Raw genomic sequence first — 24,549 nt, 5'->3', positions numbered from 1 at the left:
TCTTCAATGAAATTAGCTGATTTTGTGAATTTATAGAATGACTTATTTATCACTATTTAAACTTATTTCCAGAAAAGGGATTCTAATCCCTTATATTTAATGGATATTGTAACATGGGAACAATTTTACAATTTATCTATTGGAAATGGTATACAAGCAAGTTCCCACAATTTTGTTTATTCCAAAGTCTACGTTTTACTCTTGTCAACTTTCTGGTTTGCTCATCCAGAAGCATCTATGAATATGCTGATTTCATGAGGCAAAGTAATACACATTTTCATTCAGGGTTCATCCAGGAAAGAAAAGCAATTTTTGATCTTTCACAAACAGATCTTAACACAGGGAGTTGTTTACATTTGTGATAGAATAGCTCTAAAGTCAAACAGAGGATAGTGAGGCAATTCAGAGGTTAGCAACAGCAGAAAGCCACTACACACCCCAGCACTAGATAAAACAAAAAAAAGAAGTGATTATACACCCAGAACACCTCTCACTAAACAATTTTACCTAGAATCCAAAGGGCCTGATAAATGTGGTTTCCCATGTTACAGACCAGAGCAGAGGAAAGGAAATGGATCTGGGAATAAATAGGCAGTCATCACTTACATAGGTAGCGTACAAATCGAAAGCTCTCTAGCACTAATCTGTGTGATGCTCAGACTGTTAGCATCAACATAACTGGAAAGCTTTTGAAAAGGTAAATTTATATGGCGCACCCAAACATACAAGTGCAGAATATCTGAGGGTTGTCCCAGGCATTTGTGTTTTAGCATTTATATCAAATTATCAGACTAGATTATGGTCAAATAAACTTCGTTGTCTCCTCGCTTTTACCTGATTGACCCTGTACCATTCTGGGATGATAATGTTCAGATAGTTTGGCATTTGTGAGAATCAAAACTGCCTATTAAAACTTGTGGCAGGTTTGCTAACTAGAATAAAACATATTGTTCTACTTTCACATTTCATCAAGAACACAGTAAAGACACCTACTGATTATAAGTGGGCAGTACCTTAGTTGTCTGTATTTCCTGAGAAGTCAGTCAAGGGTTGGAGTGAGTCACTGTAGTCAGTTCTGACTGGGTGTGGTACTAATGATTCTAGACAGTTGGCATAACAAAGAAATATATATGAAGAATCTGGACCTATCTCTGTACTGATAGTAGCAAAAAATAAACTGCTTAGCAAACCTCTTTTTTCCTAGCCACAAGATATAATTCTTCCCTGTCACTCTTGTCTTCTGTCCGCTATGAATAGATTTGAGGAATACAATGTTGTTAGCTGAAATATTCTATTCAGTTTGACACAGTGAATTTGCTCTATTATTTTCTGTCTTAACTTGTATTTGCTTACTCTTCCAAATCAGTTTCTTAACTTTCCACACTCTAGGGAAGCTTTCTGCCTAGTATTTATTTTGCTCATTGAATCGTTTCATTAACTTCAATGCTTTGCACAACTTTTTTGTTAGTTGCACCCATAATGACTTTGAATAATAGTTTCAGTATTCCAGTGTGCTTTTAAAATTTCTGTGGCTTGCATTGACTTTAATACCAACACAGACAATATAGCTTGGCAATTAGCAATTTCCTCTTTTGGCCGATCAAAAGGTGGGTAATTATAAAATTGGAAATATGTCCAGTAGAAAATATTCAATAATTTTGCTGTTAATCATCTCAAGTTTTGGTATCTTCATACTTCATTAAACTATTATATTTAGTTTAGGAAATGACAATGAAACTGCAAAGGAAACTATACCTTAATATTTCTAGTTTATAAAAAAAGCCACATTACAGAACATGAACAAGAAGGTGTGTTTTTTATAAAGTCATTATAACTTTACTGATGATCAAACAAATGTTCTTTGCACAAATTTGAAATTCCAGAATAGCATATATATTATATAGCTGACATGCAAACAAGGTTTTTTATGGGAACAATAAAGCAAATACATAAATATTCTTACATGCATTCTTCAAATACTTAGTAAAAAACGGAATATATAAACTGGATTAGAAGATCCCCATGTTTAGTTTGTGGTTCTCAAGAAAAGAATGCCTAGTAGGAGGAATATCATTTAAGGTAGGAGACCCCATCCAGAAGATAAACGTTGGAATAGTGTTTACAGATGTCAGCCTGAAGGTCTTAGAGGAGAAAGAATCACTACGCAGAGAATCTGATTTGTGTGTAACAAGGCATCAGAAGGACTACACAGGTCAAACTGCGGAAGCAGGGAGAAGAAAAGAGTACAAGTACAGTAACTAGACCTGAGGCCACTGGAATCTAGGTAAGTAGCAATCATGTTCAATAACTGATGAAAAAAAAATTTCAGACTTAGGGTGCTAAACATTATGTGCCGGATTCTCCTTTTAAGCATTTCTTGGTGATAGTATGAGGATGGAAGAAAACAACAACAAAGAAAAAAGGAAAAGTGATGTAGAAACTAAGAAAGGACACATGGACGAGGTTGTGGTGATGGTTGAAGAAGAAAATAAGACAAAGGGGTGGCTCTGTGGTATTACAAAGCTTGAAATTTCTCTTTAAAATGTGTTATATGTTTGTTATAGAATACTTTGTTATTGTAAGAATTCACACCATTTTAGGAATCGGTTCTGGGACTTCCTTTTGCTAATGTTATCTGCATCAAAAACAGTTTGCAAATTTGCAGCTCACTAAGGAAAATGTCTCCAACTGAAAGAGATATAATGATATTTCACAATTGATATTTCAAAACAAATAACCCCAGGCCATTTGTTTACAAAGCTTTCTGTCAATGAAATAAATTTTAGTCTGTACCCTTTATGAACTATTGTCCTTTCAGTGCATAATACAATCTGTTCCATGTAGAAAGACTTCAGTCAACTGTGTACACTTGAATTAAAGTGTGTGAAAAATTGTTTAATCTCCGGGATCCTCTTCCCATGTGGGAGTTGACATTGACCTTGAGATCTTCAGAGCAGGTTTTCCTGTCAATTATCTGAATCTTCTCCCACCTAGCACAGGGTCTGGTGTCCAGTTGTAGCTGGCTCTCAATGAATTTAATTTCCATGAATAATTCTCATTGTAGAAATATAGTCATGTGATATTCACATTTCTCATTCTCTCTTCCTCCCTCTCCCTTCTATATTTGCTCTATAACAAGGTCAAGAAAATGCTAATTGTATAATTATTAACTTACCAAGTTATCTATGGATAGTTCAATAAATATTCCTATACATTGATTTTTTTCACACGTGAGTGTCTTTGTAACATGGATTCGTAGAAAAGTAATTTTATACATATTGCCAAATTATCTTCCAGTGGGGTTCTTCCAGTTTACATTTTCATAAGGAATGTATGGTCATACTGTGAAGTATTAAATTATTGTTTTAATCATTCACATAGGAGAAAATGGCATCCAACTGTGGTTATATTTGTGTGTATGTAGTTGTGATCAAGTTGAACACCTTTTCATAATTTAGAAGTTTTATTTTAGTAACTCTTATTCTTTGCCCATTTTATTTTTTAATATTGACGTTTTCATCCTCAAATATAATAGTTTTATTTAAAGAAATTATACCTTTGAAGTGTGACTTGTAAGTATTTTTTGCAATTTTGACTTCTTTACAGTATTTTTGCCACATAATTATTTTATGTTTATGCATTCAAATATCTGATATTATTTTTAATTTTAGAGCTTCACCATGTTATATCTTGCCTACAGAGACTTTCTTTTTTTCAATTTCAAAATATTTTGGGAAATAGGTGGTTTTTGGTTACATGAATAAGTTCTTTAGTAGTAAGGTGTGAGATTTTGGTGCACTCATCACCCAAGGAGTGCACATTGTTCCCATTGTGTAGTCTTTTATCCCTCACCCCGCTTCCACCCCTCCGCCTGAGTCCCCTACGTCCTTATATCATCAGGTAAATGCAAATTAAAACCACAATGAGATACTACCTTACTCCTGCAAGAATGGCCATAATGGTAGAGTAAAAAATAATAAATGTTGGCATGGATGTGGTGAAAAGGCAACACTTCTACACTAGTGGTTGAAATGTAAACTAGTATAACCACTCTCAAAAACAGTATGAAGATTCCTGAAAGAACTAAAAGTAGAACCACCATTTAACCCAGCAATATTACTACTGGGTATTTACCTAAAGGAAAAAGCATTCTTGTGCCTTTGTGTTCTCATGGCATAGCTCCAACTTATAAGTGGGAGCTTATGATATTTGATTTTCCAATCCTTAGTCATTTCACTTAGAATAATAATCTTCAGTTCCATCCTGGTTGCTGCAAATGCTATTATGTCATTTCTTTTATTACTGAGTAGTATTCCATGACACCATGGCTATCTCATGTTTTTGCCTCACAGCTCTTAAGATTCTTTCCTTTGTCTTGACTTTAGATAACCCAGTGACTATGTGCCTAGGTGATGATCTTTTTGTGATGAATTTCCCAGGTGTTCTTTGAACTTTTTGTATTTGGATGTCTAAATATCTAGCAAGGTCAAGGAAGTTTCCCACAATTATTCCATCAAATAGGGTTTCTAAACTTGTATTAGATTTCTTCTTCCTTAGTAACACCAATTATTTTTATGTTTGGCTGTTTAACATAAGCCCAGATTTCTGGGAGGCTTCATTTTATTTTTATTTTATTTTTCTTTGTCTGTCTGATTGGGTTACTTGAAAGCCTTGTCTTCAAGCTCTGAAGTTCTTTCTTCTATTTATTCTAGTCAATTGTGGACACTTTTCACTGCATTTTGTATTTCTCTAAGTATGTCTTTCATTTCTAGAAGTGTGATTGTTTTCTCCTTATGGTATCTATTTCTCTGGAGAACTTTTCATCCATGTCCTATATATATATATATTTAATTTCTTTAAGTTGTTTTTCACCTTTCTCTGGTATCTCCTTGAGTAGCTTAATAATTAGCCTTCTGAATTCTTTTTCTGGCAATTCAGAGATTTCTTTTTCGTTTGGATCCATTGCTGGGAGTTGGTGTGATCTTTTGGAGGTGTTATAGAATCCTTTTTTGTCATAATATTAGAATTACTTTTCCAGTTCGTTCTAATCTGGGTAGACTATTTCAGTGCAGAGGTCTGAAACTCAAGGCCTGCTGTTCAGATGCTGTCATCCATGGGTTGATTCTTTGATGTGGTGCTCTTCCCCTTTCTTTAGGGATGGCACATCCAGAGAGCTGAACGGTAGTGATTGTTATATCTCTTCTGGGTCTAGCCACCCAGTGGGGTTACTAGGCTATGGTCTGCTGTGGGAGAATGTTTGCAAAGAGTCTTGTGATGTGACCTTTGTTCAGGTCTTCCAGCCGCAGATATCAGCATCTGCTCTGGTGGAGGTGGCAGGGGAGTGGGGTACTCTGTCACAGTCCTTGGTTGTAGATATGTTTAGCGTGCTGGTTTTCTTGAATGCTGGTTGTGCTAGCAGTGAAGTTGTCACATGGACACACTCAGGACTTCTGGTTAGCCAAGATGTTGCAGCCAGTGGAATTAGGTATTGTCTTCTCCTTCCTAAGATCATGGATATTCTGTCATGAGTTGTTGTAAAGGCCTGAATTGGTTGGCTTCCAGCCAGGAGGTGGCAATTTCAAGAGAGCACTAGCTGTGGTAGTAGCGGCGGGGGTTGTGGGGATAGTGCTAATCTTGCCCTAAGTTAGCCAGGGTAACTATTTTGGTTTCTCAGGTGATGGGTGGGGCCTTAAAGCCCCCAAGAGCTTATATGTTTATATTGAGCTACCAGCGCGGGTAGAGAAATACCATCAAGTAGGGGCAGAGTTAGGCTGGTCTGGACTCAGACGTTTTTGTGGCGGGGTTTGCTGGTTTGCAAGGCCACTATGAGGGATGTGGGAGGTGGTTCTTGGGCCAATGGGGTTATGTTCAAGAGAGGATCTTGGCTGCCTCTGCTGTGTCATATAGTTCACCAGGGAATGGGGAGATAGCTGGTAGCAAGAAGCCTCACACAGTTCTCACACAGCTGGGGAGTGTCCTGCTCAGACCTTGCCCCAGGCTGTGAGCTTCCCTGCTGAGAAAGCAAACTTGCCTTATGGATTTCACCCCTCTCCATCTGGTCACTCCATTAATGGTGGCTCCTCTGCTCATATCTGCAGCAGCTTCTGCTCATCTCCTTGACTCTGCTCAGGAATATTTGTGTCCAGTCGAAACTATTACCAATTTCAGTTGGAAGCTTTCTTTATCCCACAACCCCTCCCCAATTCCACTTGCTGCCTTCCCTGAGGGCCCCTGTGAGATATAGTCAGGAATGGCCTCCCAGCGTTCAAGCTGAAGACTGGGAGTGCCTGCAAGTCTCTTCCTGCTGCTTCTTCTACTTTTATGTTTCATATGACTCCCTAAATTTGTTTCAGCTTTAGGTAAAGTTAAATCTTTCTCCTGTGATCTGGATTTTCGGATTTCCTAGTGGAAATGTGGGTTGAGAAGCAGATTTTCCCCCCCTCACACCGTGGGAACTCACAGTTTTTGCCTGTTTTGTGGATTTTTCAGTGGCATGTCACTTCTTTCAAAGGATCTGTGAACTTTTTTTAGTTTTCATGGTACATTCCTGTGGTAGCTGTTGGAGAATATCATGGTGTGAGTCTCCACATGCTGTTCTGTCTGTTCAAGTCGAAGCTGTATGTTAGCCTGTCTGCCAACATGTCTCTCTTCCCTGTTTGCCTACAAACACTTTCACAAGAGAAACATTAGATATAAATAAAGCCATAAATTCAGAAACTGTACAATTTCAAAAATTATATTAGTAAATGGAATGCTAAATACATATTTTTTGATGAAATAATTAATAATCACAATAGTTAAGAATCATGAATGATATGGTTTGGTTGTGTCCCTACCCAAATTTCATCTTGAATTCCCAGGTGTTGTGGGAGGGACCCAGTGGGGGTAACTGAATCATGAGTGTGGGTCTTTTCCATGCTGTTCTTATGATAGTGAATAGGTCTTATGAGATCTGATGGTTTTAAAAATGGGAGTTTTTCAGCACAAGCTTTCTTCTCTTGTCTGCCACCATATAAGATATGCCTTTAACCTTCTGCCATGACTGTGAGGCCTCCCCAGCCAGTTGGAACTGTAAGTCCATTAAACTTGTTTCTTTTGTAAAGTGCCCAGTCTTGGGTATGTCTTTATCAGCAGCATGAAAACGGACCAATACAATGGATAAATATACTCAATTATTTTTCTAGGTCAGCATTTCTCAAAGTTTAATAGAACTCCAGTTGGTCAGTATATAAATAAACACACTATTAAAAACTCCCCTGTGGTTACATAAATTTAGGTTATGCTGAATTATACAGAGATTCAGTTTTTTATTGTATCACTTTTAAAGTTTTAAATAAGATTATATAAGCAACTTATATGTATTTGTCTTAGTTTTAGGTTCCACCCACCCTCTCTCTCCAAAGCAGAGTCTAAGTCAAAGGTTCAAAAGGAAAGTGATTGATTTGCTAAGTGACCCCAGGAAGGAAAAAAAAAAAGAAAAAGAAAAGAAAAGTAAAAAGAAAGAAAAAAAGTGGGTAAGTGACACACAAATTTTAAAAAAGTACAGAATATAGTAGTGGGAGAGTTATCACTCTGGGCAATTTAGACTCAACCCCACTGTGGATCTCTGCAGACTGGACAGAATACCAGAGTTGCTCCACATAGAGATGAGAAACCTGAGGGATTTATTCATCAGCCTCTATTCATCATTAATTGAAAGCTGTTCCCAGTGATGTTAACTGCCTGGCACTTCCATAGAAAACTGCTGGCATGATTAGTAATGATGAATGCTAGGAGGATTTGGAGAGAGCACTAACACCCTCTACTAGAGCTGCCATTTTTAAAGTAAATTTACCCAAGAGCTTGTGGAGAGAGAAGAAAAGCCTCCACACATGTCCAACTCTCTGTCTACTTTCTTCCCTCTAAGGATGGATTGCTATCTTCTTGGCCAATTTGCAAAATATAAAATGTGCTACATCTGTGAGTAGACAGAACACTGTGCTTGCAAAAATTGTGTTTTTGTTTACAGTTGTCTTTGGGATTTTCTTTCATCTTTACTGCAGGTCCAAATCCAGGAACAGCTTAACCATGCTGACCTCTCTCTCTCTCTCTCTCTCTCTCTCTCTTTAAGCATTCTGAAATTAACGATTGCTTCAAGTTCTTCCACCAAGCATCTGATTATAGGAGATAAGTTCTAAGATTTAGATATTGGCTTCAAGAAAGCTGAGATGCTTCATATTTTGTACTGATTTGGATAGGCCATAATACCAAGCTGTTTTATTTAACACTAATCTACATGTTACTGTGAAGGTATTCTGTAGATGTAGGTAACAGCTATGACCAGTTAACTTTAAGAAAAGGACATTACACTCAATAATCAGTCAAAGGCCATAATGGCAAAACTGAGGCTTCTTGGAGAAGAAGAAATTCTGCCTCAAGATTGAAGCATTAAGTCCTGTCTTCTTGCCATGTACACCCACACAAACACACAAAGTCATTTTTTGCTTAACTCTAAGTATTTGTTCTAAGAAATATGCCTTTTGGTGATTTCATCATTGTGCATACATCATACAGCGTACTTACACAAACTTAAATATTATTGTCTGCTACACACCTAGGCTATGTGGTAGAGACTATTGCTTCTGAGCTACAAAACTGTACAACATGTTGCTGTACTTTACTCAATATTTTATGCAATTATAATACAATGGTATTTGTGTATCCAAATCTGTCTAAACATAGACAAGATATAGTAAAAAATACAATATAAAAGATAAAAAATTGTACACCTCTAAAGGGTCCTTTTCAGGCATGGAGCTTTCTGTGTGTCAGTGAGAGAGAAGTGAGTAAATGTGAAGACCTAGGAAATTAATGTACATTTTTTTAATGACCGGTAGTGCAGTAGGTTTGTTTACACAAGCATCACCACAAACATGTAAGTAATGAGTTTTGCTATAACTTTAAATGGCTATGATTCACTAGACGAAATGAATTTTTCAGCTCCATTATAATCTTATGGGACCACTGCAATATAGGTGGTCTTTCATTGACCAAAATGTCACATACAGCACATGACTCTGTGTGTGTGTGTGTGTGCATGTATATACATATATATATGTATGTGTGTATATATATGTATGTGTGTGTGGTGTGTGTGTGTGCATGCACGCACGCATTTTTTTCTCCTGCTGGCTTTATTTTTTGGCAGAATTATGACATGCATAAGGAGATAATAGACCCTAACTGATCTTTCGGATGAAGGAATTTGTTCAGATCCAGTATTACCAGAGCCTTGAAGTTGAGTATCAGGGTATAGGCCCATCTAAAAATAAGGCAGTATTTTCTTCCATTATGTTATTGGGCCTTTTTTGTGTATCTCACTCAGAAATTTTACAGAAAAAGAAGCAAATGTCTGATGAGATTCAGGTGGTCTTTGGATATTGTATTAGTCCATTTTCACACTGCTCACAAAAACATACCCAAGACTGGGAAGAAAAAGAGGTTTAATGGACTTACAGTTCCACATGACTGAGAAGGCCTCACAATCATAGTGGAAGGCTAGGAGGAGCAAGTCACATCTTACATGAATGGTGGCAGGGAAAGAGAGAGAGCTTGTGCAGGGAAACTCCCGTTTTTAAAACCATCAGATTTCAAGGGACTTATTCACTATCATGAGAACAACATGAAAGACCTGCCCCATGATTCAATTACCTCCCATCAGATTCCTCCCATGATACATGGGAATTGTGGGAGTTACAATTCAAGATAAGATTTGGGTGGGGACACAGCCAAACCATATAATTCCACTCCTGGCCACTCCCAAATCTCATGTCATCATATTTCAAAACTAGTCATGCTTCCTACATTTCCCCAAAGTCTTAACTCATTTCAGCATTAACCCCAAAGTTGACAGTCCAAAGCCTCATCTCAGACAAATAAGTCCATTCCGCTTATGAGCCTGTAAAATCAAAAGCAAGTGAATTACTTCCTAGATACAGTGGGGATACAGGTATTGGGTAAATACACTTATTTCAAATGGGAGAAATTGGCCAAACAAAGGGGCTACTGGGCTTCACACAAGTCCAAAATCCAGCAGGGCAGTAAAATCTTAAAGCTCCAAAATTATCTCGTTTGACTCCATGTCTCACATCCAGGTCATGCTGATGCAAGCAGTGGGTTCCCATGGTCATGGCAGCTCTGATCCTGTGGCTTTGCAGGATGTAACCACCCCATCCTGCCTCCTTTCATGAGCTGGCACTGAGTATCTGAGGCTTTTTCAGGTGCACAGTGAGAGCTGTCAGTGGAGCTACCATTCTAGGGTCTAGAGGATGGTGGCCCTCTTCTCACAGCTTCACTAGGTGGTGCCCTACCTAGTGAAGGGCTCCAACCACACATTTCCCTTCTGTGCTGCCCTAGCAGAGATTCTCTATAAAGGCCCTACCCCTGAAGCAAACTTCTGTCTGGATATCCAGGCATTTCCATACATCTTCTGAAATCTAGACAGAGGTCCCCAAACCCCAATTCTGGCCTTCTCTACATTCGCAGGCTCAACACCATGTGAAAGCTGCCAAGACTTGGGACTTGCACCCTCTGAAGCCATAACTCAAGCTCTATATCGACCTCTTTCAGCCATGGCTAGAGTGGCTGGGATGCAGGGCACCAACTGCCTAGGCTGCACACAGCACAGGGACCACTGGCCTAGCCCACAAAACCACATTTTCCTCCTAGGTCTCTGGGTCTGTGATGAGAGGGGCTGCCACGAAGACCTCTGACATGCTCTGGAGACATTTCCCCCATTGTCTTGGAGATTAACATTTGTCTACTCATTACTTACGCAAATTTCCGTAGCTGACTTGGATTTCTCCTCAGAAAATAGGATTTCGTTTTCTATCACATTGTCAGGCTACAAATTTTCCAGACTCTTATGCTCTACTTTCCTTATAAAACTGAATGTGTTTAATATCACACAAGTCACCTCTTGAATGCTTTGCTACTTAGAAATTTCTTCCACCAGATACCTAAATCATCTTTTTCAAGTTCAGAGTTCCACAGATCTCTAGGGCAGGGACAAAATACCTTCAGTCACTTAGCTAAAATATAGTAAGAGTCACCTTTGCTCCAGTTTCAAACAATTTCCTCATTTCCATCTGAGGCCTCCTCAGCCTGAATTTTATCGTCCATATCACTATCAACATTTTGGGCAAAGTCATTCAACAAGTCTCTAGGAAGATCCAAACTTTGTCACATTTTCCCGTCTTCTTCTGAGCCCCCCAAACTTTCCCAACCTCTTCCTGTTACCCAGTTCCAAAGTCATTTCCACATTTTTGGGTATCTTTGCAGCAGCACCCCATGCTACTGGTACCAATTTACTGTATTAGTCTGTTTTCACGCTGCTGATAAAGACATACCCAAGACTGGGAAGGAAAAGAGTTTTAGTGGATTTAAGTCCCTGGGATTTTCAAACTGTGGGTTGTCACATCATAATCTCTTGTGTTCTGACTTTTGCATTTGTGAAAACAACACACTGAGACTTGTGGTCTGAAGGCATAATACAGGCATAAATAGCCAAACAATCATTAAATTGTTATCATAAGGTTATCATAAGGTAACCCATATGATAATGAATTAACCCATCTGATATCCAGTGTTCCTATTTGTAATATACCTGAAATACATGTTATTAGGTTGGTGTAATTACTTTTACACCTTGTGGCTGGGGAGGTCTCACAATCATGGCGGAAGGCTAGAATGAGCAAGTCACATACTACATGGATGGTGGCAGGTAAACAGAGAAAGCTTGTGCATAGAAACTCCCATTTTTAAAACTATCAGATTTCATGAGACTTATTCCCTATCACGGGGACAGCACAGGAAAGATCCACCACTGTGATTCAATTACCTCCCACTGAGTTTCTCCCACAACACGTGGGAATTGTGGCAGTTACAATTCAAAATGAGATTTGGGTGGGAACACAGCCAAACCCTATCAGACATCAAGCCAAATACCATATAATATTACCAAAACACATTTTTACTCATAGTCAACTCATTCTTAGAATAGTTTGAGAAAGTTTGTCTTTTATATACGACACTCTCTTTAATTCTACCACTTCAGCAATAGCAACAAATCAACCAGTATTTCTGCCTCAGCTTTCTAGAACACATTTACTCCAATTAACTCCTTTGAGCATAAACAGAGTTTATATTAAATTAGTGCAAAAGTAATTGTTTTGCCATTACTTTTAATAGTGAAAACCACAATTAGTTTTGCACCAACCTATAACATATATTTCAGGTATGTTACAAATAGGAAAACTGAGTATCAGTTGGGTTAATTCATTATCATATGGGTTACCTATATTTAATGATTATTTGGCTATTTATGCCTATATTATGCCTTCATGAGTCCCAGTTTGTTGTTTTCATGAATGCAAAAGTCAGAACACAATAGATTATGATGTGGCAACCCACCGTCAGAAAATCCTAGTGACTTAACAAGAATTAATTCCTCACTTGTCTTTTCTGGGCCTGGGATTCTTTCCAGGAACACCATCCTCCACATGGCTCCTCAGAATTCTAGGTTGATGGAGGATCCACAGCCTGCTGCTGCACTATCTACAATATGTGATGTCTTCAGCAATGCAACAGGAAAAGAAATATTGCGGGGTCTTAAGTCATTGACTACATGCTTTGTTAAGGAAATGATGCATATTACTTCTGCTCAAAATACATTGGCTTGAGAAGTTACATTTCTACGTATTTTTAAAGAGTTTGGAAATGTAATCTCATCCTTTACTTAGAGTAAAGGAAGAATTGGATGAGCAAAAATATTAGAAGTCTCTATCTCAAGCTAAAAGACTTTAAATTAAAGCTCCATGCAGAATTCACAATATACAAAGAGCCCAGGAATTATTCCACATTGCCTAAATTAAAAAGTTTGAGTTACTAAATGCTTTGTGTTTTGTACTATTGCAGATATAACTTTGCGCTGATGGATATAGTATTATCTGTATCTGAAAGGTATGATATGTAACAATTTTTAGAGTGATGGTGGGCAATATAAGGAAAATAATAAAAAAGCAACAGCAAAACATATGCATATCGTTGATATAAAATGTCCTGTATATTATTTTAATATCCAATGATAAACACCATTTACTTTAAGACATCTGTAAATGTTAGGAAAATAAACCAAACTCTAACTTTCGCCATTTATGCACAATACACAATATTAAAGAATGTGTTAATATATCTATGCAATGTCAGTTCATGGTAGTTCTACAGGGCCTTTACTTTTCCTAATGTAGTTTCCTCCAAAGAGAAGACCTTGCAGTTGCTGTATTTGTTCCTGCTGAATGAGAATGTCATTTTATTCATAGTAACAGATGTTGCACCTGGTGGTTCATCTTTTACATTTAAGAAAATTTACACCAAAACAGGGAGTTTTATGAAACATCAATAATTTTACAAAATAAATATTCAACCCCTAAATTCTTTTCTAAAAAACATAAACATGCTTTTATTCCACAAAGTTAATGTGATTATTATTATAAGTTGGCCATAATTTCAAAACTTTAAAATTTCACTACCTGAAAATGAATGAGCATTTTCTTCAAATACTCATTACTTCAAATCTGGAATTAATTGCATGTAGCACTTTTTCCTTTAATTAAGTATAACTTGATCTTGACTTCTAATAGTAGTTAAACTGAGGGTCAACCATATTTTTATATTTGGTTGTTATGTTCCTGAGTGTGACAGGTGCTGAAACTTTCCCATATCATTATAATCAAGGAATAAATCTTACTGTCACTAAACCTTCAAAAAGGAGGAAAGCTGAAATATATTGATTAAAATTAATCTTGTCACATCAAATTGTATCACCTATCTGAAATCTTTGATGAACTTTTAGAGAAAGTCAAAATGAAAATAACTCAGAGCCTGAAGACCACTCTATGTACAATTTACATTCACTACACCTCTTTAAGCAAATGTTTACTGGGCATCCACTATGTGCCTTATGCCTTATCCTATGCACAGCTCTGGGTATAGAATGGTGTTGAAGATCAACTTCAATGGAAAGCACAGTCTGAAATGGAGTTAGCTTTCTGACAGGCAAAGGGGCTTTACCTTATTAGGCACTGGCCTAATTGGATGCAGCAACCCCTAAAAAGAAGGCATGACTTTGAGCAAGGTAGCCAGCCAACCTCTAGAAGCTAGTGGTATATGTGCTTCAGTCCTAGAGCTAAGAACTGATCAACATAGAGTCTATGCAATCCCCTCCATCAGAGAGTGTAAGCATAATTATATATTACACACAAGCTTCCTTGTGGTCCTGTAATTGATTTTTAATTCTTTTTAGTGAAGTAACTGGTAAAATTCCTGAAAGATAAGTCTTAGATCTGGTCTGATTTGATTCACTTTCTCATATTTATTCCATTGTTAGGTAAGTATGAGTAATATCTTCACATACTAATTCTGAAAAAATATGAATTCAGCTATGGCCTTAATACATTTTCTTCAATAGAAAAATAATGTGCTACTATATTTTTTGCATCTTATTGGGGTACAGGAAAATTTATGTGCATAATAGAGTATTCATAAATTTTTTGAAATGAGGAGTAATATTGTGATGTTCCATTTAGAAGCATGTTAATAAAAATGATTTAAATATAGTGTCATAAAGAATGGTATTACACAAAGTTATCTGAAGCAGGCACTTGCTATTAATTTAAGGAGAATCATGTGGATTTTCCTACATCAGTTACTACATGTAATTTTAAATGACTGTTTAACCTTTTTATGGATTCGACTACTTTTGGTCTAGAATGAGATTAAGGGTTGTTCAAATATGATCTAAATAGAGATGTTTAAAACTACTTGTAACTGCATGTGATTCTGCAGTTATCTTACAAAAAGTCACCCTTCAGGGGCCCTGACCTCCAGGATATGTTTTGCTTGCTCAAAGGAACAAGAGATAATAGAGGTTTTAATGTGGCTATTCGGAAACTAACAGAGCATTTTAGACCTCAGAAAAAAAAATGTTCCCTCTGAGAGACATATGCTCATGGAGATGAATGAAGAGCATGGTTAGCCTGTTGAATCCTTGGTTAACTGCCTGACTTGCTAGTCTCATCACATGATTTAAGGCGTAAAAATTAGACCCTGCTATAGAGTCAAATATATACCAGGTTCACTTTCTGGGGCTAGCCCATAAGGAGATTAGCAGCCTAGGATTTTATTTCATTGGGAGTGTGCAAGTTATTAGACCATGAAGGTAGTATACTAGCAAGGTAGATATCCTCCTTTGTATGTCAAGCAAATCTAGAAGCAAGAAAGCCAAAAAGCTTAGAAAAATTCGATCAGCAATGTGCAGATATTGAAGCACATTTTCTCAAACCTCTGCTATGATAACCCTGGAAGTGTGTTCAAGAGTACTTGGCACTCAGAAAAGCAAACTCATTCTTGCATCTGCAATACCTATTGACTTCAGAACATGTTCACATTATGCATCAAATATTTAATATAAATAAAATGAGTAAATGCCATTGAACTGGGGTCACTTTGACAAAGTCTGATTTGAATCTGAATTTAGAACAGTTCTCTACAGCATAAAATACTTATGTTTCTAAACAGTGACAGAAAATAAAACATTTTGAATAACACTTCATGTGCTCTTCAAAGAAATTTCAAATAAATTAGCTCATAATATGTAGAGTCCACCAAAATGAACTAGATTAGTTGTATCTAGAGATGGAGGAGACCTATATAAATAAAACAAATATAACTTTCATGGCAAAATCTACAACAAATAGATAACACCTGTTGAGCAACTATAAGTTAGAGAAAGTTATTGGGGAGTTCAACTGTTTTACTATTAACTCTGTAAAAAAGTATTTTCAGTTAAGTTGTACATTTTAAGACTATGCCATTTTTATTTATCTGGATGCTGTGTGCCTGGCTTTTTCTTTTAGGCTCTTGGCTAATTGTATCAAGAAAAAAGAGCTGTGATCACCCAAGATGAACGTAGAAAAACAGGCAAAGCATTTCCCAAGATTTAGGGAAGAAAAGAGGGCATGCTATAGCAGCAGCATGAGTGAAGCCACCAGTGTTTCCATACATCAGCAAATGGACTGAGAGTCTCTGACTTTAACCTGTTTCATTTTCAAGGCAGCTCTGAGAGCGTTTCACCCTGGCTATACTCGTATCTCTTTCTAATGAGCATCCTCAGAAAAGTAGGTATGTAACTACACCTAATCCCTGAGAGTAATAATTGTACCTATAAAAAGGAGTCTTCGTGCCATCTGGAAATCATGCACATACATAAATATTTTCTTAAAAAATTAACTTGCCTGTAATCCCAGCACTTTGGGAGGCTGAGGTGGGCAGATCACGAGGTCAGGAATTCGAGACCAGCCTGACCAATATGGTGAAACCCCATCTCTACTAAAAATACAAAAATTAGCTGCGTGTGGTGGTGCATGCCTGTAGTCCCAGTTACTCAGGAGGCTGAGGCAGAAGAATCACTTGAACCTGGGAGACAGAGATTGCACTGAGCCAAGATTGCACCATTGCACTCCAGCCTGGGAGACAAAGCGACACTAAATAAATAAATACATAAAAATAAAATAACTAGTCATCTGTCCAGTGAGTAAGTGAAAACAACACATTACAAAAAGAGTAGAATACTGGCATAAAAGCAGACATATAGAACAGTGGAATAGAATAGAAAGCCTGTTAATAAACCCAAGGATATATAGTCAGCTAATTTTTCACAAGGTCACCAAGACACAATAAAGAAATAATAGTCTTTTCAGTAGATGGTATTGGGAAAACTGGATATTCACATGTAAAAGAAAAAAATTAATTATTACCTTACACTATACACAAAAGTCTACTCAAAATAAAGACCTAAACACAATAACTAAAATCTTAAAACTCATAGAATAAAATATAGGGAAAAAGCTCCTTGATGTTGGTCTTGGCAATGATATTTTGGACATTATATCAGAAGCTCAGGCAAAAAAAAGGAAAAATAAACAAATGGGTCTATGTATAATTAAGAAATCAGCAGCAAAGGAAGCAGCCAACAAAATGAAAAGCTGGACGACCAGGAGAAAATATTTGTAAACCATATATCTCATAAAAAGTTAATACTCAAAATATGTAAGAAGAGAGTACCTGCTTTATATGGTTTGGCTGTGTCCAGGATGTGTTTGCTTTTCCTTCCACCATGATTATGAGTTTCCTGAGGCCTCCCCAGTCATGTGGAACTGTGAGTCAATTAAACCTCTTTCCTTATAAGTTACTCAGTCTCCAGTATTTATTAGCAGTGGGAGAACAGACTAATACAACACACAATAGAAAAAAATTAAAAATTAGAAAAGGTTCTGAACAGACAGTTTTTAAAAAAGATATACAAATGTCCAACAGGTATATAAAAATGTGCTCAACCTTACTAATTATTAGGGAAACACAAATAAAAAAACAATAAATATCACTTCAAACCTATTAGGGTTGCTATTATAAAAACTACAAGTGTGGAGAAAAGGAAACCCTTTTACACTGTTGGTAAAAATATAAGTTGGTAAAGCCATTATAGAAAATTGCATGGAGAATCCTCAAAAAATTAAAATAAAATTGTTTTTAATAATTGTAAATATAATTATATAAACCAGCACTCTTTTTCCAGGTATATACCCAATGGAAATAAAGTCAGTACTTCATAGAAATAGCTGTATTCCCATGTCTGTTGCAGCATTTTTCATGGTAGCCAAGATAAAGAAACAACCTAAGGGGATATTGCTGGATAAATGGATAAAAAAATTGAGATAAAAACTGACTCAAATGTTAACCTCCTTTGGCAGCACCCTCACAGGCACACCCAGGAACGCTACTTTTTATTCTTCAATCCAATCAAGTTGACACTTAATAGTAACCATCACGCAGCTCAATCTTGGATTAAAATCAGAAAGTTTTTGAGCTCATGAGATGGTAGAGTTTATTATCAGTTTAAACAAGTCTGTGAAACTAATGTTTGCAATTGACTTATTTACTATAGATTCCTCCTCCTAACAATGCTCTTTTGGAGTGAAAAAATACATGCATAATAAAGATTACCTATTATAATTTGATTTAGATTTCCATTTGTTCCCATATATTAAGCAGGTGGACAAATAAGGTTGAACATATTTTGTCTTATTTTTTCCATTATATGGAAAATAGCAGTCATTATTAAGTTTTTCCTTAAATAACATTTTGGAATATACTAAAATTCCAAGTCTCATGAAATAATTTCCCTTGGATCATTATTGATGTAATGTAGAATATAGAAGACAAATTATTGCCTAAAATATAAACTTTGTATGTACATAGATTGCTTTTTAAGTTTACAAATTATTGGATGATAACTTTATAGTAACAAGGTAATTGGTTATCTAGCATAGGCTCATGCCCTTGTTTTATTCTACAAAATATTTATTAATTCTGTTTTCAAAGCTTATTTGATCTACTATATGATCTAGCAACAAAGAACTAGATAATATATGGATAGTGAGACAAATGGGATCTTGACGAAATGATAGTAAAAAAATATATTGGTACTTTCCTTAAGATGAAATATTATCCAAAGTAAAATGCAGTCTTATCTTCTCTTTAAAAAAGCATTTTATATGTGTGTTATATATTTATAACTGGCATAAACTATAACTCTTATGTATGTATAGCTGTTACATATGAATAACATGCAATGGTTATATATGTATAACTCTAAAAACTGGCATAAAATTTTATATATGTGTGTTGTATAGGTGAATACATAACACATATTAGTAAATGTTTTAAACTAAATGAACTTTTAGTTTAAGATTTTGCTATTTTTCAATAATATGACAGCATCATTGAATATTTTAAAATAATAGAGAAATGGACGAAACTAATGGTCTATTCTATAATTTGAAGTCAGGTAATGTGATATTCCAGATTTGTTCTTTTTGCTTAGTGTTGCTTTGGCTATGTGGGCTCTTTTTGTTTCATTTGAATTTTAGGATTTTTTTGGGGGGTGCTGTGAAAAATGATGGTGGTAGTTTGATGGGAATAGCATTGAATCTGTAGATTTCTTTTGGCAGTATGGTCATTTTCACAATATTGATTCTTCTCATCCATGAGCATGGAATGTGTTTCCACTTGCTTGTGTCTTCTATGATTTCTTTCAGCAGTGTTTTGTAATTTTCCTTGTAGAGATATTTACAATCCTTGGCTAAGTATATTCCTAAGGTTTTGCTGTTGTTGTTGTTGTTTATTTGTTTGTCTTTTCAGCTGTTGTAAAAGGAAATGAGTTCTTGATTTGATTCTCAGTTTGGTAGTTGCTGTATAGTAGTGCTACTGATTTGTGTACATTGATTTGATATCCTGAAACTTCACTGAATTCATTTATCAGATCTAAGGGCTTTTTGGATGAGACTTCAGAGTTTTCTAGATCATATCATCAGTGAATAGTAACGGTTTGACTTCCTTTTTTCCTTTTTTGGATGTGCTTTATTTATTTCTCTTTTCTGATTGCTCTGGCTAAGACTTCCAGTACTATGTTGAAGAGAAGTGATGCAAGTGAGTGAGCATCCTTCTCTTGTACCAATTCTCAAGGGGAATGCTTTCAACTTTTTCGTATGTCATATGATGTTGGCTGGGAGTTTGTCATGTATGACTTTTATTACTTTGAGTTAAGTCCATTCTATGCCTATGTTGTTCAGGGTTTTTATCATAATGAGATGCTGGATTTTATCAAAAGCTTTTTCTGCATCAATCGAGATGATCATATGAAAACCCATATTTTATTTAATATTTTTGTGTGCAACAATTCCAAGGTTTATAAAATAAATATTTTATACATATTTTGAAATATTAAATAATATTTTTCTGCATTGTTCATCGAGTACAACCTTTTATTTCATTAATGTATATAGAATGCTTTGAAAAAGACAAATACATTAGTGAAGGAAATTTAACATCATGAAATTTAGTCTAATATTCTAAAACACAAGTTCTCAGGTGGCAATATTCATAAATTTATTTTCATTTTAAACTAAATAAGAGATGCCTACAGTTAAAGAGAAATCGCCCCTTCTACCAGATGTGTGTGTTATAGTTGGCAATTGTCTAGGCTGATATCAAAATCCCACAGACTTACTTTTTATTTATAAAAATGTACTCAGTGCCTCTGGGTGTATCTACAAAGCAGCAAACAACAAAAAAAATAAATGTTTATTTTCAGTAAATTTTAGCAAATTTTAGTTTATTTGCATATTTGAATAAAAATAAGTCTTCTTAAACTGTCAAAAGAAGAGAAAGTATCTCCTTTCATACCAAAGGACAGAGTGAAAAAGTTTAACTCTAGAGTTTGCTTGGAAATTATTTGGCATTTAATTAAGTGAATGAATGAAGAAATGAATGAGCAAAAAATATAAATAGGTGGCATTACATACCTAACACAGAAAGTTGTTTGTTATAAACATAGCAAAGCTCCACACTAATAGAAAATAATCTGACTAAACTTTGATTTGGCCTGATGACTATTTTCTCTCAAACTGTAAAAGAAACAAGAAGTGGAATTAACACCCTCTGATGTTAATTATATTTGACAGAAAGGAACCATTTATGGAGATGAAGTAATATGGACTTTAAAGAAATTTCCTAAGAAGTTTTGGAAAGAAGAGGTTGCTAGAACTTAAGGGAAAAACAATTATGGATAAAGGAAGAGAGAATTACTTTGGCAGAATTTATAAACAAACTCTGCCAAAGAAAAGTGAAACTCTAAAAAAATATACTTTCTATAAGACAATAATGAAGAAGTGGAGAGACACACACAGAATATGATGTGATTGACCATCACTTCAAATAATTACTTTTCTGGTGAGAACGTTTAACATCTACTTGGAAAATTTAAGTATAGAGTTTAGAAAATTTCAAGTTAATAAGTACACAGTATTATTAACCGTAGTCACCATGCTATACACAGATCACCGTCTTGCATTTCAGGCTTTCACATTCCCTATTCAACTCTGTTTCTATAAGTGACATTTTTAGATTCCACAGGTAAATGAAATCATGTAGTATTTTTCTTTCTTTGCTTGACTTATTTCACCTAGCATAATACCTTTCAGATTTCAACCATACTGTCACAAGTAGCAGGATTTTCTTCTTTTTATATGGAAAAAAGGAGATCCTTTTGCACTGTTGGTGGGAATGTAAAGCAGTACAGCCATTATGGAAAACAGTATAGAGGTTCTTCAAAATATTAAAAATAGAACCACCACACGACCTAACAGTCTCACTTCTGAGTGTGCAAAGAAAACAAAATCAACATGTCAAAGAAATACCTGCATTCCCATGTTCATTTCTGGACTATTAGCCAAGACACAGTTAATGATTCCTATGCCTCCTCATATCCCCGGAAGCTAATATGGCCTGAATAATGTAGGCACTTAATAATGTGTATGAAGGGGAAATCAGGATTAAGACAATGATCCTCATCATTAATCATTATTGACCTGTCTCTCATGTGTCCTGACTGATTTTTCTTTCTATTATTATTATTATTATTAATGAGAAGGAATTTCGCTCTTGTTGCTGCCCACGCTGAAGTGCAATGGCACCATCTCAACTCACTGCAACCTCCGCCTCCCAGGTTCAGGTGATTCTCTTGTCTCAGCATCCTCAGTAGCTGGTATTACAGGTGTCCGCCACTATGCCCAGCTAATTTTTAGTATTTTCAGTAGAGATGTGGTTTTACCACGTTGGCCAGGTTGGTCTCAAACTTCTGACCTCAGATGATCCGCTCACCTCAGCCTCCCAAAATGCTGGGATTACAGGTGTGAGCCACCATGCCCGGCCATGTCCTGACTGATTCTTTACTTGAACTTTGACATTCTTTAACCATTTTTCAAATAAATAGTAAATGTACTAGATGGAAAGAGAGAAAAAGAAAATCCTATGAGTCCTAAACCATGCAATGTGTCAAATGATAAGCACTTATCTAACATGTAAATTAATAAAGGAACTGAGGATCAACTAAATATTAAAATGTATAATAGCAAACATTTTAATTTATCCAATGCATGTAATTTCTGTTTCTCACCATCATACAATGGTAAGATTTGTGTTCATTATGATCATGAGAGAAGAAAAATAACAGAGTCAAATCAAAAAAGCACTTGCTGAACAAAAAGCCACTCAAATTTATACCTAGTAACTAATGATCAAACTATTTGGTATTTTAAAAATCTATTTTTTGTGTGTATATATTATAATATTATTTGCTTCTATTAGGGGCAAATGAGAATGCATGGTGCAACATGTAAATTAATGAGAATTGTTTCACAATAAGCATTATGTAGGTAACAATAAATAATATATAATTAATAATATTCTATAAAGAGCTTTTTTTATGAAAGAAAAACTGAATCCTTGTAACTGCATGTCAGGGGACACTGAAAACATAAGTGCTTCCTGCCTCTGCCAATATTATTATATTATTGTAAAGCTAGGACCCACCTAGATGAAAGTAGAAAGAACAATGAAATTGTAATAAAAAAATAGAACAGGCTAAATGTATGCGTAAGTACTGAAATATGTAAAAGAGATACTTGTCTGGGTGCATATAAGGAGTAATTAATTCACTGTAAAAGTATTTTAGAAATCGATAGTCAATTTCCTGGTGAGTAGTGAAATATCAAAATATCTAAAATATGGATTGATATTTCAGACAGAATTTCGTGTGTCAAGAAACAATAATTGTAGCACATCTGCTTCACTGATAAAATCTCACTCCTAAGGGACTAAGGTTTTTCAGTCATGGATGAACATTTATAAGAAAGTAAGTGACTTTCACTAACTAAAGTCATACAGAGTAATTTACTGTTAAATGTTAATTTACCAATTTTTTAATAGGGAATATTTCTTCTAATGACCAGAATTATATACATTCTCCATCCAGGATACTCTTTTTGAGATAATTACATGGAACATTAAATTAGCCAATAAAAAATTTCCTTGATGAATAAATAATGGGAAAAAAAGAAAGGAATAAACGAATAAACGAATAAAGGAAGGAAGGAAGGAAAGAAGGAAGAAAGGAAAGAAGGAAGGAAGGAAAAAAGAAGGAAGGAAGGAAAAAAGGAAGAAAGGAAGGAAGAAAAAAGAAGGAAGGAAGGAAGGAGGCAGGGAGAGAGGGAGGGAAGGGACAGAAAAGGTAGAAATAAAAGGAAAAAATAACTCAAATGGTATTCTCTACAACCTTGAAAACTACTTGGATTATCTGTACCTTAAACTAGAGAACAATCCTTTACTGTCTGAATTCACATACCTTCTATGCTATGTTCTATTTTCTTAATATGGCTCATCAAGTTTCAGCCTAGAAGCTCTTTCTATTGGTTTAAGAGACATTTTGTTTCTTAAATTATGTGACATAGTCAATTCTTCATATAGCTGTTTCTTTTCAACTGTAAGAATCCATAGGAAGAATTCACTAAATATTTAATATTGTAACAATAATTATAAGAATCAATCCCTAATGTGAAATAATTTCTGAGCACATAGGCAAATATATCTTTATAATACACAAATAAACCATGCTACATAATATTAATCCTTACTATTATAGAATTTAAATGACTTTCAAGTCTAGCTCTAAATAAAAATTGTCAAGATTTATTTAGAAATGCAGATGTTCTGACCCTGTCCAAGAGTTACTAAATCAGGATGTCTGAAGATGAACCTCAGATAATTTGTGAAGTGATCAAAATGCAATTTTAATATGTAGCTAGGTCTAAGAATCCTGCATTATTTTATGTAAATATATTTTTAAATTAGATTCTCTATCTTCCACATACTTGATTAATATTTTGCTAAAGGTTACTGAGTTTAGAGATTTCTCTTTCTCATGCTATGTTGGTTCTACACATTTCCAAATATGTTGTCTGATATTTATATTCAGTGATAAATGTTTTTGTGAAAAGCTCCAGCACTCCTATCTCAAATGTCAAAAAAGTATTTAAAAAGATAATGAATCAAATCCAACAGAAAAAAATCAGTCTTAAAAGTCCACAAAAGCCCTACAATTTGCTAGAGTTTAAGACTGGCATAGATTGACAGTAAAATACAGGATCAGAATTGTTTTCATTATGTGTTTGCTGAATAGCTTTTCATTACCATATGGCAGGTTCTGAATGTAGCAGTTGGGATAAATATCATAAATGGTCATTGTAAAAAGAACTTAATGTTCTCATGATCCAAATTAAACCCTTTGTTGGACAAAGCTGAGGAACACTTTTCTTTAGGCTGAGTTTCTCAACTATGTGTGACTGTATGATATCTAACCTATATTTTACAGGCACTGAGCTTCAAAGCTGGGCTATTTCAAACGTGCCTTCATTTACAATTATAAAATAAATGGCTTTAGAGCACAGTTTATTTTTAAAAGGTCACTCAAATAACAATACTTTAATTCAGAAATAATGTTGAGCTACTAACAATTATTTTCCTAAAATAATTTCAATAACCATAATTGTTAACATT

General features: G+C 35.3%; 1 long non-coding RNA gene across 1 annotated transcript in view; it reads right to left on the bottom strand.

The window, feature by feature from the left end:
- The window catches only part of LOC144340665 (uncharacterized), a 107,623-nt gene that overhangs the window by 20,049 nt on the left and 63,025 nt on the right, over window positions 1–24,549 (bottom strand). The window contains exon 3 of the long non-coding RNA XR_013416910.1: window positions 16,465–16,580. This is a non-coding gene — a long non-coding RNA (uncharacterized LOC144340665). The remainder of the gene's footprint in view (window positions 1–16,464; window positions 16,581–24,549) is intronic.

This window comes from Macaca mulatta, chromosome 4, assembly GCF_049350105.2.
Source record: "Macaca mulatta isolate MMU2019108-1 chromosome 4, T2T-MMU8v2.0, whole genome shotgun sequence".
NCBI lineage: Eukaryota > Metazoa > Chordata > Mammalia > Primates > Cercopithecidae > Macaca > Macaca mulatta.
The sequence above is the reverse complement of the archived record's forward strand: the minus strand, read 5'-3'. Positions and strand labels throughout refer to the sequence as shown.